The following is a 17683-nucleotide window of genomic DNA, read 5'->3' on the forward strand; positions in this document are numbered from 1 at the left end:
AATTCCCAATACTCTAATTCTAAGTCTAAAATAGGTGAACTTTCTCTCTAAAATGACATTGTTTGGGCTTCTATCATCATTATATTTCTGTAGTATTATATGTCTCTGTTTATGTATTGCATCAAAACAAAAGGCATGTCTTTCAGTCTTGTAACTCAATTCTTGCAACAAAGTGCCTGACTTATAGAAGGAGTTGAATGAATGGATGTTTAAAAACTATTTAACTTTCCAGTAAGATTAGACAATCTCAGATTATAGTAATAATCACAAAGAAATCTTTATCTGCTATATAATTTAAATTAAGTAGAGTAGAGCTCAAAGTCATTACAGATAATGAATTTTCAGAATAAAATTCTTTGGAAACATACAAGTAAAAGCTTTCAAAATTTTTCATGTCTTGGCAAGATAATTTGGTTGGTTAAAGTATTATCCCAATACCCAAATTGTGGGTTTAATCTCTGGTTAGGGCACATTCAGGAATCAACCAATGAATGCATAAATAAGTAAAATGGCAAATTAATGTCTCTCTCTTCCTCTCTCTTTTCCTTTCTTTTTTTTTTTTTTTGTTTTGTATTTTTCCGAAGCTAGAAACGGGGAGAAACAGACTCCCGCATGCGCCCGACCGGGATCCACCCGGCACGCCCACCAGGGGGCGACTCTCTGCCCACCAGGGGGCGATGCTCTGCCCCTCCGGGGCATCGCTCTGCCGCGACCAGAGCCACTCTAGCGCCTGGGGCAGAGGCCAAGGAGCCATCCCCAGCGCCCAGGCCATCTTTGCTCCAATGGAGCCTTGGCTGCGGGAGGGGAAGAGAGAGACAGAGAGGAAGGAGAGGGGGAGGGGTGGAGAAGCAGATGGGCGCTTCTCCTGTGTGCCCTGGCTGGGAATTGAACCCAGGACTTCTGCACTCCAGGCCGACGCTCTACCACTGAGCCAACGGGGCCAGGGCTTTCTTTCTTTATAAAATAAAAAAAAATTCATGTTACTTTTTATATGTTCTGCAGAATGCCCTCTGTACCTGAAGACAGATACAGAATTTCAGCATATAGAAGCTTTTAAAAGCTAATGCTAATATTTGGTTCTTTATACCTTTGAGAGACTATCAAGGGTAGCCAATCAAAAACCTGGGTTAGGTAGATTAAAGAATTCTAAACAAACTAAATATTCTCTCCCCCCATCCCAGTTTGAATGCTACATAACAAACATGGACAAAATGCTCTTCCCAATATTCACTACTTGTTACAATTGTAAATCAATGTTAAGTTAAAGTATCACAGAAGGGAAACTGAGTGAGCTAAAAAAATCAATGAACATAATTTTGAGGTGATAAGTGCCATAGAAGACTTTGCATAAGTTCATTAATAGAAGAGGGATTGCTCTATGGGAGGCAGAGTGTGGTGTTGCCCTGGTCTTTATTTAGAAGTTAGATATGAGTTATATGCCACTTATGGGACTAGGACATAGAGCTGGGCTGTATTGAATTGTCTGTTGACAAATCATTCTCACAATAACCTTATTTAAGTTTTCTCTGCAAGACAAAGGAGAAGTCAGGAATTGTGTTTCCCTAAATTCTTTTCCCATTGGTCCCAGATTAGTTTTCCAATAAGAGGCATTCACTTGAGATTTGGAGGCTGAAAAAAGGAAAGACCAAAATCTCTCAAGGCAATTATAGTCCAATATGTGGTCAGGTGTATGACTCATGGCCACTTGCTTCCCTGTGAGCTCTATGAACAACTCACACTGCTACTGCTGAAAGATCATTGGTGGGATCTTTCCAGAGTCTTCCTAATTTTGGCATATCTGCAGGAGACTCTATTACTTCAAGCTGAGAAAATCACTAGTAGTTTCCCTGACTTTTGCTTCTCTTGTTCTTCCAGTTACTGGCTAAACTCTTAATTCTCTATATCAATGTATTCAGTGCCTTGAAGAACAAAATGGATGCTGTTGCCTAATATATCCCCATTGAAGAACACCTTCGAGAATTTGCCACACCACTTTTTGTCAGAGAACTTAGTGCAATAAAGAGAAATATTATACTTTTCAAGATGGCCATGTGCCAGTTTACAGCCCAGGATTCTATTACTAAGCAGCAAGGAGAAGCTAAATGTTGATGTTAACCTTGCCTTAAATAACATGATCCACATTTGGGGGGTGGGAGTTTCTCTCTTCCTCATTTTAGGATGAGGGTCTTTTATAAGCTATTTTTCATAGTACTAAATTAAGAGGGCAGAATCCTGAAGCTAAAGAAAATAAGTACCAGACATCTATGAGAAAAATGCTCTTGACCAAATAGATTTTTGTTTAGTATGACTTCCCCTATTGACTTATTCAAGATGCCATTTTGGATTTCATCAAATTGCACGTGCACCAATATTACTTCACACTTTCCTGAGCCTCAGTTTCTTCAGTTATTAAATAGAAATAGTAACACTTTTGCCCTGCTTATTTCTCATGGATATTTTAGTAATAAAATATGATGATGGATGTAAAAATATTTTGTGACTGACAAAGCCCTATGCAAATAAAAAGGATTATAATTAGGATTGCTTTAGTGACTATTCCAAAGTCTTCTATTGATTCATTTTGCAAAAGTTCTTGTCTCAGAAAAAGAGAAATGCTATTCACAGCTCTGACAGTACCATGAAATAGACCACATCACCTTCTTTTTGCAATTTCTTCTTGTGTCTTTAAGGAACACAGAGCTAAAGGTCAGCTGAGTCATTATTTCCTACAAACAGGATGACCCAAGCAAGTATGTTCTTGACACTGGTGATGCTGCTTGTGAATCTGAACATACAGAGTTAGTGCTTCTGGGTTGACACCTGGGATTTAAAATACTTGTAGCTAAATCTTAAGAGCAGCTGACAAGCACAGGCCATCTGCTGCAGGTGTTCGCTAAAAGATCCTTAAATTAATCAAATCCATATTGACACACATTAACAAAACATTCAGCGGTACAAGTTCTCTTCCGTAGTCTTATTTGAGGGAAATTCCAAAATGTATCTTTAAGCTTTATGTCTTACTCACAGGAAACAGTCACTGTCTAGAGCCTAGTGTATTCTGACAGAATGCTGTTCACATGGCAACATCCATCAGACCCTGAGAAAGCTGGTGACCTGGCACATCTTAGCTTTGCACCTCATCTCTCTGGGCTGGACATTTATTGAATAGATGCTTGTGCTGCAGACAGAATTTTATCTATCTCATTACAAACCATTGCTTTGACTTCATGAGACACACAAATAGCCAGAGTGCACAGTCAGGCCTAGGCTTACATTTCCACAAAGCTGAAGTTTACATTTGCAGTTTATCTTTGCTCTACTGAAGTGCAAATACCTGCTTTGTGTGTCATGCTATTCTTTTCTTTTCTTTTCTTTTCTTTTTTTTTTTTGTATTTTTCTGAAGCTGGAAATGGGGAGAGACAGTCAGACAGATTCCCGCATGCGCCCGACCAGAATCCACCCGGCACGCCCACCAGGGGCGAAGCTCTGCCCACCAGGGGGCGATGCTCTGCCCCTCCGGGGCATCGCTCTGCCACAACCAGAGCCACTTTAGCGCCTGGGGCAGAGGCCAAGGAGCCATCCCCAGCGCCCGGGCCATCTTTGCTCCAATGGAGCCTTGGCTGCGGGAGGGGAAGAGAGAGACAGAGAGGAAGGAGGGGGGGTGTGGAGAAGCAAATGGGCGCCTCTCCTATGTGCCCTGGCCGGGAATCGAACCTGGGACCCCCGCACGCCAGGCCGACACTCTACCGCTGAGCCAACTGGCCAGGACCCTATTCTTATTGTTATATGTCTCACATATTCATGATTCTCATGGATCACCCAAGATCTCATGGGGTTAATCTTTGCTAATCTTTCTTTTTTCCCCCCCCCCAGAGGTTGGGACTCTTACTTTGTCCCAAACTTGCTGAAGCAAAATGATATTAAAACATTTTGCTTTCCTTTATAAACCCAATACACACACACACACACACACACACACAAGCATATATACACTCAACTATTTGTAGGGAATTTTTTATTTTGTACATGGGAAGAAACAATGTAAGTTCAAAACTTACAAATAAGAATTAGCTCTATCACTCAGCTCTAAAAAGTTTATGTAAATATCCAGTTAGAACCAACAGGGTATCTCCCCTGAAATATTATCAATATGGATTTATGGATTTCTAAGTAGACCACATGAAATCTCTTGGAATGTCTTTAGAAAGTTTTGTCATTGATCAAGTAACACAGTAAAAATCCCAGAGTCCTTTCTTTATTTTCAAATGAAGAAGAAAAAACAGAAATAAAAGAAACTACTTTAACTTCATCTCTTCTGTTGCTTGTGGTCTCCTCCTCCTCTTCTGCCTCTTCAAAAGCCTCCCTGACCTCCAAAACCTCCCCAGCCTCTGCCACTAAATCCAGCTCAGACTCCAGATCCACCATTGCTTCTGCCACAACCCTTAAAGTCACCTTGTCCTTTAGGTTTGTCTTAGTCCAAAGTAACTTTGTTTCCATCAATTTCACCATCATCTATGGTTTCCTTGGCATCTTCCTCACTGTTGAAGTCTACAAACCAAACCCTTTGGGAGATCTAGTTCCAATATTCTTGCCCCAAAAGAGCCATTAAATTACTTCTTTACTGTCTCTTCTGTAGGCTCCTCAGACAGACCTTTGACGGAGTTTTGAGTGGCTGGTTTCTTGCCGTAGAATCCCCTGGGTCCTTGCAATTCTAGCCTGATTGCTCTGCCCTCAATTTCTCTTTTATTGCAGTAAAGCTTCTTTAGCATATTCAAATTAAGCACAGTCTATAAATGCATACACTTTAGATTTGCATTTTTGTTCTGGGGCACTTTGATAACAGTTGCCTTCTCAAATACTTTCTAAAGAGCTTTTCCTGTTGTGCTGTGGGAAAAGTTGCTTAAAACCAGAGTTTTTGGTTTACCACTTCAAATGCTGTTCTTTCCAACTTTACAGTATTGGCTTAGACCTTTCTTTCAGGTATAGTACAAAGAAATGGATTGTCTATCTATTTCTGTTCCCTGCTTTTCTTCCAAGGTTTTTTCTGCATCAGCTTCTGCCTTAAATTCAATATAAGCAATCCCTTTACTCTTTCTATCTTTGCTGACTGATCTCATCTCTATAGCGTCTTTAAACACTTCTTTTAATTTATCCTGAGTAACAAATCTGTAAGACAGATTTTTAGCCAAAAGTGTTCTCACATCTCGATCTTTTTTATTATCTTTTCCCTTTGATTTTTCTAGTTTAATTTCATTGCCAAAGACTTTTAATCCAGTGAGTTCCCAGGCTTTTCCTAGGTCTTCAGCATATTCAAATCCACATTGTCAAACTTTTAAATACACCAGTTCTGAAATCCACAACAGCAAGATGATTTTTAACAAAAAGATGACTGATAACCATTTTTAATTCAGGAGCAGATTTGTTGAATTTCAGGTTTTCAACAGAGATTTGAAAGCTGTAGTTGGTTCTGTGGCTTCTACTTTCTGTTTCTTGGCATCAAGAGCAGCTTTCTGTTTGGCCATTTTCTTATTTTGTTTTCCAGGTGCTTCTTTGAGAGGCAATTCCTCCTCTTCATCCTCCTCCTCATCATACTATCCCTCATCATTCTCTCTTTCATCATCTTCATTGTCCTCCTCTTTGTCATCATCCTTTTTGTCATTATCCACAGCTGAGCTCTTGGCATTCACAGAATGAGGTTTGCAGAGCTCTGTTGCCTTTGCTTGGTGTAATCTCTATAGGTTCTCCTTTAGAGTCATCTTCTCCATCATCATCCTCATTTTCCTCATGGACTTCATCCTCATCTTTGTCGCTGTCTTCATCATCCGAGGAAGGAGTGACAGCAGCACCTGATCACTGCTGGCTCAAATTCATCCTCAATTTTATCCTCATCCTCTTCATCATCCTTTTCACTGTTGCCATTATCTTCTTCAATGCTATCTTTCTTCTTGGCATTCTTGTCATTCCTTGCTCCCTTGGCTGGGGTGGCTGCTTCCTTTTTACCAAGGGTTGTTACCAGTGCTTTGCCTGATGTCCCTCCCTTCTTGCCAATGGTTGATACAGCTTTGGCTGGTGTAACTGCTGCCATTATGTCAAGAGTGACAACTGCTTTCTTGGCTGGTGTAGTAACTGCAATCTTTTTCATTGGGGGAAGCATTACCTTCTTTGCTGGAGTTGTGGAAGCCTTCTTGTCTTTTATCTGAGGGATGATAACCTCTTTTCCTCTGCTCCCATCTTCTGACATTTCCTCTTCTTCACTCTTCTTCTACTTCTTTTGGAGAAAGAATCACTTACAAGGGGTCACCTTGATTTTTTACCAGCCTTTGTGAGTTTCACCATGATGGTAGTAATCACTGCAGAGTGTGTGGCAGCTAAGTGGTTCAAATGAGCTCAGAGGAACCAAATTATGACATAGACTGAGGCCACGCATACTGAAGATCTGGAGCACGTATGTTTCTCTGCCAGCTTAAGTTCTAAACTTATGCTAAACTTTCATAAATTCTCTGGGGATACTGTAAAACTCTCAGTTAGAAATTTCAATTATTTTTTTTTACTGAGAAATAGTTGAAATCATCTATTTTGAAATAGGTTTTAAATGATCTTTCATGAGTTCTTATATCTTAATAGAAGATACTTTACAATTAAAGAGTGGCCTCCTGAGCAAACCATGTCTAAATTACATTCTTTTCCAATGTGCAAATATAGATTTATTAGTTTTTACTACTCTTTCTTCCTACATTTTGTGAAAATATAAATAACAATACTGTACAAATATATATACTTATGGCTTTAAAAAATCTGAAAAATGACCCCCAAAAAGAAAGTTTCTAATAAATTTTTTGTGGAAAATATTAGAAAAGCAAAGAGACTTAAGCCTGTAACCCTACTATAGCTACTTTCCATGTGCTGTTATTTGGCACTCCCAATGTGGCTATTGTAATGCAAGATCTAAAATTTAAATTTAATTTGAATTTGCATTTGGAAACAAATAGTATACACTTTTCCATAAAACATATTTTTAAACCTACTTTAACCATTGAAAATTTTGTGTCCAAACTGTGAGGTGATATTAATGTAAAATAAATAACAGATTTGGAAGACTTATGAAAAACAAGAATGTAAAATAGTAAAAAAAGTATAAAATAATATCTCAGTGATTTAATATTGATCACAGGTTAAAATAAAAAGTTTTAGATATATTGGATTAAATTAAATGTATTATTAAAATTAATATCACCTGTTTACTTTTTCTTAATGTGGCTACTATCACATTTAAAGACTTTATTTATTCAATTTTTTTCAGAAAGGGGGGGAAGAGGGAGAGAGAGAGAGAGAGAGAAGGAAAGAGAGAAGGGAGAGGAGCAGGAAGCGTCAACTTTCATATGTGCCTTGACCAGACAAGCCCAGGGTTTCGAACCAGCAACCTCAGCATTCCAGGTCAATGTTATATCCACTGCGCCACTACAGGTCAGGTGTGGCTACTATCACATTTAAATGTACATATGTTACTTGCATTATAGTTTTATTGGGCAATATTACCAAAAAAGGAAATTCAGCAAAGTTCCCTCTCTTGAAGTCTGCTACTCTCAGTGAAGTTTACTGTAAACTTCTATCTCTTGCACTATCCAAGAGTCTCTACATTTTTTTGATGGTTCAGACACCTGCTTTGGGTAATAATAATAACTAAAACTGTGTTACAGCAGAGAGAAATTTGGATCCCACTGGGGGGGGGAGAGAGAGAGAGAGAGAGAGAGAGAGAGAGAGAGAGAGAGAAAGAAAGAGGAAGGAAGGAAGGAAGGAAGGAAGGAAGGAAGGAAGGAAGGAAGGAAGGAAGGAAGGGAGGAGGGAGGGAAGGAAGGAAGGAGGGAGGGAGGGAGGGAGGGAGGGAAGGAAGGAAGGAAGGAAGGAAGGAAGGAAGGAAGGAAGGAAGGAAGGAAGGAAGGAAGGAAGGAAGGAAAGAGGGAGGGAAGGAAGGAAGGAAGGAAGGAAAGATGAGAGAGAGAAAGAAAGAAAAGTCGAGAAACAGGGACATGTAGACTGTCTTCCCAACCCTCGTATTTGTATGTGGAGACATCATGCAGGGTTAAGACAGAAAGAAGATGGTTTCTGGACATTCTAAATTTTTTGAAGCCATTTCTTAACAAAATATCTTTACAAATCACATTATACTGTTGAGTTATTTTAGTACTAAATCATATGGTTTTACATGTATTCATAACATTTTTACCAATTGTTTAAGGGACCTAACTAAACCCTTAATAGTATTTAAGTGGAACCATATATTCTGAGTTCTAAAATAACAGTTACAATATTCTGGCATGATTAATAAAAAGCAATTTGTATTTCAATAAGTAATAATTTTTGGAATAATTTTTAAAAACTTTTACTTCAGAATTAAGGTTTGATTTAGATTTTTTGTTAATATTAAAATTACATTTAAGGAATGAGCTTTTGGAATTACATTGTAGTTGTCTAAGACAATGTCATATCATGGCATAACTCAAAATAACCAAACTCATGATTTTTCCAGTTGTGGTGTGTACAATTCTTTGGGTTCTCCTAAAGACATCCAAAATGTCTCTTATGAGAAAAATCCCAGCAGGCATTGCATCTCCTGACACAGTTACAGTTTATTTTCGAGGAGCCTCGCTGTAACTGGAGAGGAACTCATTCAGTGGCCGAATGTGCAGGTTTTTAAATCAAATGAATTTGATTCTATATCTGGGCCTTGCCACTTATGAATGTGGAATCTAAGACAATTTCCTCACAGGAAAGACAGATGATGATATGTACCTTCCAGTGGCTTCTGAAAGTTACTTTAGACAACAAATGTATATGTGTGTAAAGAACTTAACCTAACATCAGGCAAAGACTATCAACTTGGTCTTAAGTAACTATTACAATTTAGCTGTTTTATAGGTATGATTTTACGAAAAATAAGATGAAATGTTTTACTAACTCGTATGCGGACCTTCTTTACCTTTGTTTTGATATTATGCTTGAGAAACAATGAATATTTAGTAGAAAGAAATGCCTCCTGAAGGAGGCATTCTTTCAATAGTGAGGATGAGTGTGATAAGAACTGATCCATTTATAGGTAATGCAATAATAGCATTAGTTCACATTTATTGTGACACCACAGCCTATCCCAACAATCCTAATCAATGACCCTAACACCAAGCCATGCAAAGAACACACAGACCCTGTTCAGGTCTGTGAAAATATTCTTGTTTCTTTCACTCTCTACCTCACCTTTGGGTCTCAAAATACGTACAGGCAGTCCCCAGGTTAGAAATGAGATAAAATTCAGTAGGTTTGTCTTTTCTTTTCTTTTTTTCTTTTCTTTTTTTTTTTTTTTTTTTTTGAGAAAGTCAAAGTGAGAGAGATACAGGAACATCTAGCCGCTCCTGTACGTACCCTGACCGGGGAATCAAACTGGCAAGCTCGCACTTCAGGACAATGCTCAGACCAACCAAGCAATCGGGCCAGGACTTTGTAGGAATTTGTATGTAAATTAGAGCAGGTACATTTACCTATTAAATGCTTAGATGGATGTTTGTCATAACATAGTATTTATTTTTACCTTTCTGTACATGTAAATACTTAAATATTTTCTGTATTCATTAGAGATATTGGTCTGTACTTTTCTTTTTTTGTGTTGTCCTTGCTTATGTTGGCCTCATAAAATGTGTTTGGAAGTGTTGCTTCTTCTTCAATTTTTGAAAAACTTTGAGAAGGATAGGAAACAAATCTCTGAAAGTTTGATAGAATTCACTAGTATAGCTGTCTGGCCCTGTTTGAGTTAACATAACTCAGTGTTCTGTTTGCTTCTTGGATTTGAAGCTCTAATTCAGGGGTCCCCAAACTACAGCCCGCCAGCCGCATGTGGCCCCCTGAGGCCATTTATCCGACCCCTGCCACACTTCTAGAAGGGGCACCTCTTTCATTGGTGGTCAGTGAGAGGAGCATAGTTCCCATCGAAATACTGGTCAGTTTGTTGATTTAAATTTACTTGTTCTTTATTTAAATATTGTATTTATTCCTGTTTTGTTTTTTTACTTTAAAATAAGATATGTGCAGTTTGCATAGGGATTTATACATAGTGTTTTTTTTTTATAATCCAGCCCTCCAACAGTCTGAGGGACACTAAACTGGCCCCCTGTGTAAAAAGTTTGGGGACCTCTGCTCTAATTCTTTCCACAAGCATAAGAAGTTCTCATCAATTATTTGTTTGAAAATGTTCTCCATTCCTTTTTCTCTCTCTTTTCCTTCTGATATACCCATTACTCTTATATTTCTCTTTCTGATGGAGTCAAACAATTATTATAGGGTTTTCTCATTTTTTTTTTTAAATTCATGAGTCTCTCTCCTCTTATCTCTGTAGTATCTCTAGTTGCCTGTCTTCTCTGTAACTAATTATCTCCTCTATCTGGCCTGTTCTATTAGCTAAGCTTGTTACCTCATTTTTATTTCATGTATTGAGTTTTTCATCTCTGTTTGGTTATTTTTTATGGTTTTAATTTTCTTAGTGAAGTACTCTTTTTGTTTATTAAATTGTTTTTGAGCTCATTAAATTGCCTTTCAGTGATTTCTTGTATTTCACTGAGTATTTTTAGAATCTCAATTTTGAATTCTCTGTCATTTAACTCCAAGGTTTCCAAGTAATTAATATATTTTTCTAGATATTTTTTATCACTTATCTGAGCTACATCTCTGTCTTTTGTATCTATAATATTTGATTTCTTTTTCCTTGATGTCATTTGAGAGTGATATTTTTAATAACATAAATAATAAATAATTAAAAAAATAAAAATTGAAAAAATACAGTGAAATTTCTATAATGATAAATGGAACAAAAACTATAAAGAACAAGGAGCAGGAACTGAGGAAAATTAAAAAAGAGAGAAAAAATAAAGTAAAAAACAAGCAAAATGCCACAAAGAAAAACATGAGTCTAAAATATAATAATTTGATGATAAATGACATTCAGATGAGAGCCAAAAATAAAGAAAGAAAAAAAGAGAAAGAAAAAAAATGGAAAGAAAAATAACAGAAAGAGAAAAAAGAGACCTGCTGGTGTCTCCCTGTAGTAATGATGTAGGCTAGGCCTCAGTCCCATTGGTAGGCAGGGCTTGTTAGGGTTTTGCAATTTTATGGCTCCAGCAATGGCAGTCTCAGTTCTCTAGGTGCCTCTCCCCATGTCTCTTCTACTGAAGCTAGCAGCCTGGAGACTTAGTTGTGAGGTTCATCTCAGCCACTGTTTGCACAGCAAGGGGAGCTATAGGCAGCCAGGTCCTTCCTCCAGGACTGCTCAAAGCACAGTTCTGGGCAAGACAGTGGCAATTAGAACCACCAGCAAGATCAGGCAGGGCAGGGCACAGATTGCAGATCAAGCACCTTTCTGCTACACACAGGCAAAATTCTATGAGCCGGCAGGCAGATCTAGCACGCCCCAGTGTGCCATGTGTCTGATCTCCATGGGCTTTCAAATGTAAGCTTAAATATTTTTGGATGATGCAGAAGATGATGAATTTGTTGGAGAGGATAGGACTGATATTAGAGGGCAAGGGTTTGATTCTGCTGCTGGAGTCCGTTACTTATAGTAGGCATCAAAAGGTTTTTGTACAGAGTTTTTCTTTTTCTCATCATAAATGGCCCTGTAGCATCTCAGGCCTTTGGAGACTGTATGATAAACTTTTTAGTGAATATCTCTGTATCGAGATCTTGCTCCTTTAACTTTGCCATTCCTGCTTTAATGAGATGAAAAACATCAGTTAGCTTTTTTGTAGAAAACTTTTTCTGTTCTGGAGTTTCTAGGTCCTTGTTTTCTTCCCTAAATGCCATCATCTGCTGCTCTAGTTCCATGAGGTCTTCATTGGTTAGTTCTTTGCTATGGAAGTAGAGTAACTCTAAGATAAAATTTTTAGTCTTGGCCAACTGCAGTTGATTACCAATGGCCCTTATGTTGCTCTGTTAGTAAGTATGAATTGTACATAGGTCAGATGTTTGCAAAACAGGGACTTAATGTAACAGAAAAAAAAATATATCTATAAATAATATCACAAAATTTACTTCAAGTATTTACTATCCTTTCTTCCTGTATAATTGCTGAAATTTCACTGAGATTTCTAAAGTCAGCTTGAAAACCAGAAGTTTCCTATATTTATCATCTTCCTGAACAAATCTATTTCTTTTTGCTTTCAGACCATTTTTTCAAAACTTAATCATTGTTCCTGCCCCAATCTTTGAAATGCTGTGATCCTAACCTGAATACCTTTTTAAATTATTTTTTTATTTATTAAAAGTGTTTTTCTTAAAGACTTCCTCAGATTCTTTGAGACAAACTAAAATCTTCCATTATCTATAAAGGTTTTTTTGATGGTTGTAAATAATTGTCTTCTATGATTACTCTCATAATTTGAGTCAATGCTACAAATATAACCTTTATTTTTTTCTCTTTGTTTTGTGTTTATTTATTCTGCCTCCAAAATGGGTTGCAGATTCCTTAAGGGTAACATTATAAACACATCCCAGATATAGGAAAAGTGCTTGTCAGTTGATTTCTCAGCAAAAGCTTCAAGCCAACCATTCATTTAGGGAGTGTATTTGGCACCAATGAAAAGTACTAATAGGCGGGAGATATTAAACCAGTGTGGTATGTTGCAAGTTCTATTTCAAAATCTTAGCATATTTAAGACATAAATACAATAAAAATGTGCCATTTGCTATTACAATCTTCTAGTATGATATAGCAAGCTTAAATTTTACCCTGTTTAGTATGACTCAAACTAAAGGTATATTGGGAAGGTATTCCATCATAAAATATAAAACAGGGATATATTTTTTTCAAAAACTTCCATGTTCTTTGTAGTATATTTTAATCTCTGTGCCCTTAGCAGTTCATGTTGCTAAACAGTGAGACAATAGAAAAAGTGCTAGATGGCTTTGTCTCCCTCATTGTTACTTCCGGGCTATTGGTGAAAGAGTTATGTCACCTACTTAGATAAACTTATTGGCATCTTTTGAAATTATAGCTTGTGCAGAATACAAACCTCTGCACAATTACTCTCCCCAAATTTTTGAGAGTTTAGGGAGTAAAGTTCCACTTGTCAACTGGCCTTCAAGGCACAGCCCTTCTCTTCTGTTTTGGGCTGTACCCCAGGGCACCATGCTGGACTCATAGTGCTGCCCTAACCAAGGCATGGAGTACTCTGTAGACCCCTGATCTCTGCTGGGATCACAAGTTGAGTCCCTATTATTTGTGAAGTAGATGGTATTCCTGCTGAAATAACTGGCTTTACAGTAAAAGTAAGTGAATCTCTTTATGTTTGTTATAGTCATTAAATATGTTTTCTTTGGTTTTGAATAAATTCATGAGGAAGAAAATTATTTTACAGGATTAGAGAGAAAGGAATAAGCAAAATGATACTTGAACCTAAGCTGGGTAGAAGAAAAAAAGAAAATCTTTCTTCTTTATCAGGGTCTCATCTAGGGACCACCAACAAATACAAGGAGTAACAAACTGGGCTTGTAATTGTGTTTGGGTAAAATGTTTGGGATTGAACAAGGTAATAAAATTTTTACCCCAGAATTGCTCTTTTTATATATATAAAGTGTATTGAATATTTTCCAAGGCCCCTTTCTTAAATTACACATGTCTTGAACAAAAGACACTTTATTTCTCACTCCATTTGTGGAGTTGCTACTATGCACCAGAAACTATTCCAATTAAATCATATCTCATGTATATTTACACACTTTGGGTTCTCTGTAACATTTTTACCTTAAAATATTTAGTGCTATAGTATTATCATCTTGAATGTCACTTCTTATTTTATACTTCAATTGTGGAAGTGAAAAAAAAGATGATTTCTGCAGAAATTATAAAATAGACCCTATGAATTATTTGATATCAAAATTTACAGTCCTTTATTCTTCTCTCATAAAAATAGAAGATGAAAGTTACTTGTGAACTTGCCATTTCACATTATTTGGGTTCAGGATTAAAAAAAATAGATATTTTATGAAAATAATAGAACATACCTTCCTCTACTTAGAGAAAATATTTCTACTTATAGTGCCATTTATGCTCTTGCCACTGTATTACTTATAAACCATAGCTATTCACTTAGGTACAACATTTTTCTTTGATATCCATAGAACTTCTGCTTTTGTACTCAGACCTGATTCTTGTCTGAAAAGACCAAATGAATAACGTCTTGCTTAAACTGAAGATGAAGAACAAACAACTTGTCTAAAACAGTAAGTGCTCAGAGATACTGTTAAAGGAACATGTTATAAAATGTGAATAATTGTGAAAGGGTTTCCAGGAATCAGAGTGTAAGTCCTGCTGGTGAGTGTGATTCATTTTGTATAGCTTTGAACATCTCAGGTAGAGACAATAAAGTAGCCAACATTCTAAGTGTCAGATTTAACTAAGATAAGACCTCCATGTAAGATGTTTTTGAATTTTTTTATTTTAATGGGGTGACATTGATAAATCAGGGTACATATGTTCAGAGAAAACATCTCCAGATTATTTTGACATATGATTATGTTGCATACCCCTCACCCAAAGTCAAATTGTTTTCTGTCACCTTCTATCTGGTTTTCTTTGTACCTAGAGATCTAAACGGTATGTTTATGGGCAAAAAACATGTTTCATGTTTCTTATCCCTAAATATCAAACATAACACAAAATATCTTTTCTTATATTTTTCTATGCTTTTATTTTAGTACTCACATTTCCACCAGAAATTCTTTTTAATTCAAGTATTACAAACAATCTTTTTTTGCCTTCCTTTAGGAAAATTTCCAGAGATTTCTTTGTGTAAAAAGAAGTTACAATATTTCTACTCATCCATAAGACAATGTAAATTTGGTTAACTATCTTCATTTTCTCTTACAACTAAAAGGCCAATTAATTTTTCATACAAACTAGAAAAAAATTTTAGAGTGAAAAAAGTTATAACAGTATAATTGCTTTAGCCTATAGTTTTGGCTGAGCAACATTGAATTAAGAAAAGTTTTCTGTTTATAAAATGAAAACCAAGTAACTTTAGAAATTAAAGTATTTGAGATCCACAAGACTGTTCTTAAAATATCAAGTATAAATTGGAGACATATGACTATATAAAAGTCTTGGGAGAAAAGGGCTCTAAAAATAAGGTGCAGGAGGTTGAAAAATGAAAGAAGAAAGAAAGATAGCAAAAAAAATTAAAAAGTAGAAAACAATGTGAGAGTATAAGCATAACTCATGGCAATTAGTTCAAAGAAAAATAAAAGGGTTATGGGATCTTTATCAAACTATAGCAACTCCATCCCATGAGGTTCCGAAAGGATGTCTTGCCAAGGAAATTGTAGAAGCGTTTTTATCATGACCTGAATGTGTCTTTGAAAACTAAATGGAGATAATCCAGGTAATCTGGACTGGACCATAGGACAGTGTTCTTTTCTAAATTCTTTCCCAAATAAGTTCATGCAAAAGATAAGTGTAACCCTTTTTCCAGGACATGCATAAAGAAGATACAAACAGCGAAGGAGACATCCCTACCTGCCCACCTATAAAGGGAGTGGGTGGAAAATTGAACTGTTAAGCACAAGGCCAGAACAGTAGCTGCAGTTGTAGCTACTAGAGTAGAGAAGCAAAAGCAGAGAGATAATGATCAAGCTTGCTTTGGGTTCACTTACAATTAAACAACATGAAAGAAAAGTTAGAGGAACAACTACTGAAAAGTAATTTCTATGTTCATGACATTTTAACATACACTGTTTTCAGATGAACTTATTTATTTATTTAGATAAAGCATACATTGATAATTCCTAATTCACGCTTTGTTTAGATCAATGATAGTCAACCTGGTCCCTACCGCCCACTAGTGGGTGTTCCAGCTTTTATGGTGGGCGGTAGCAGAGCAAACAAAGTATAAATAAAAAGATAGATTTAACTATAGTAAGTTGTTTTATAAAGATTTATTCTGCCAAATTTAGCGAAAATTCAACATAAAGTACTTGGTAAGTAATTATTGTCATATGCTTTAACTTGCTGTAACTCTGCTTTAAAAATTTTTAAAGTAAAGTTACTTCCCTACTTTATAAATTACCATTACTGTGGAACCAGTGGTTAGTTAGAAAATTTTACTACTAACAGAGATACAAAAGTGGGTGGCAGGTATAAAAAGGTTGACTACCCTTGGTTTATATAGTCAATAATATAATCAATCATAATGAAAAAAATTATGATTTCTCCATAACTCAATATTTCTTCCTCTGTAACTAATGAGCTAGTAGTATATGCACATCATAAATGCATATGCACTTAAACTAACTACTAAATACACTATCCTCACATCATATACACCTCCATTTAACTAGTTTTAAACTTTTCTTGCTATACTACAATAGCTTGATCTTGTCAATACAAATGAAATTGTATTGCTTAGAGTGAAGCAAGAATAGTGTTCCATTTTATAAATTAAAACAGAAGTTTATAATTATAAAGCCGTTTTCCAAGTCATGGAGGCAAGAGATGGTGACAATGAACCTCAAGGTATGTCATATGATTACAAAAGCAATATCCTTCCCACAATTCCAAAATGCTATTATGGATACAACATAGAACAGATGGAGCTCAAAATATTTTAGGTGAAGAATAAAATTATTTTGAAATCAGAAATAAGATATTCTAGTTTTGAATTATAAGATAGCTAAGTTAAGCACATTAAGTTTGTGCTATGATTTATCTCTTTGTGTCAATGTCACTCTTCATCTGTCTACCTAAGTCTTAGGTGTGTATGTGTGTGTGTGTGTGTGTTTATAGTTAAGGGTAAAAAATCACTGTAATCACTGTCAAGTAGGTAATTGACACTTATTAGAAAAACTAGCATGTTTCTATCTTTCTATGATCCTTCTCTTTAAAAAAAAATCAATATAGCCTTCTTTTAATTTGTCAATTATATTTTAATTTTTCTAAAATGAGATGCTGTTATGACATATTCAAGTGTGTTATAATTTACTTCCTTAAAACGTCACTATTTTTTTAATATTCAAAAATTTTTCCAGCCGGAATCATTTGAAAATCAAATCTCCATTACTGGTCGGATTGTACATTGTAAACACAATAGGGAAATGCTCTAATATAAAGAAATAGTCTTGTAAGAAGATAAATTAACTTAGAAGTCTAGTTCAAGGCCTTATTACAATAAAGTAATGAATAGATATGATTTTCCTCAAGAAAAATGTTCTATCTTTAAAATTTATTCTTAAATGATTATGGTTACTGCTACTCCAACAACATTTCACAGTAATATCAAACTATAAGGTTTATTCTTTCTTAGAAGAGCAACAAGATACATTTTAGGGGAGAGGATACGTCAAGAGATAGGTAGAAAATGATTTAGATATTATATATATCATGACCATGCTTTTATATTAGTTAATATTCCTATTTTATATTAATTTAAAGTTGGTCAATTTAGATAATTCTGAATCTTGAACAAAATTTTTAGAGAAAAATCATTATAACTTGAACATCATAGATCTAGCATATGTGATTTGAGTTCCTTTTCAAAGAAAAATGAAAAGCTTTTATTAGGTTGGTCAGGCTCACAGTTGTTTTTCTTCCCCATATTTTCGAAGGCTGGACTGCCATTACTTTGTCCAGAAAGGATCAGCGAGTATACAATTT

General features: G+C 35.9%; 1 non-coding gene and 1 pseudogene across 1 annotated transcript; both read right to left on the reverse strand.

Moving 5' to 3' along the window:
* Positions 1–870: 870 nt before the first annotated feature.
* On the reverse strand, positions 871–947 carry TRNAS-GGA (transfer RNA serine (anticodon GGA)). The gene has a single exon. It is a non-coding gene; the product is annotated as a tRNA-Ser (tRNA).
* A 3359-nt stretch (positions 948–4306) lies between these two features.
* LOC136306662 (nucleolin-like) lies at positions 4307–6336 on the reverse strand (annotated as a pseudogene).
* Positions 6337–17683: the final 11347 nt, after the last annotated feature.

This window comes from Saccopteryx bilineata, chromosome 5, assembly GCF_036850765.1.
Source record: "Saccopteryx bilineata isolate mSacBil1 chromosome 5, mSacBil1_pri_phased_curated, whole genome shotgun sequence".
NCBI classification, from domain to species: domain Eukaryota; kingdom Metazoa; phylum Chordata; class Mammalia; order Chiroptera; family Emballonuridae; genus Saccopteryx; species Saccopteryx bilineata.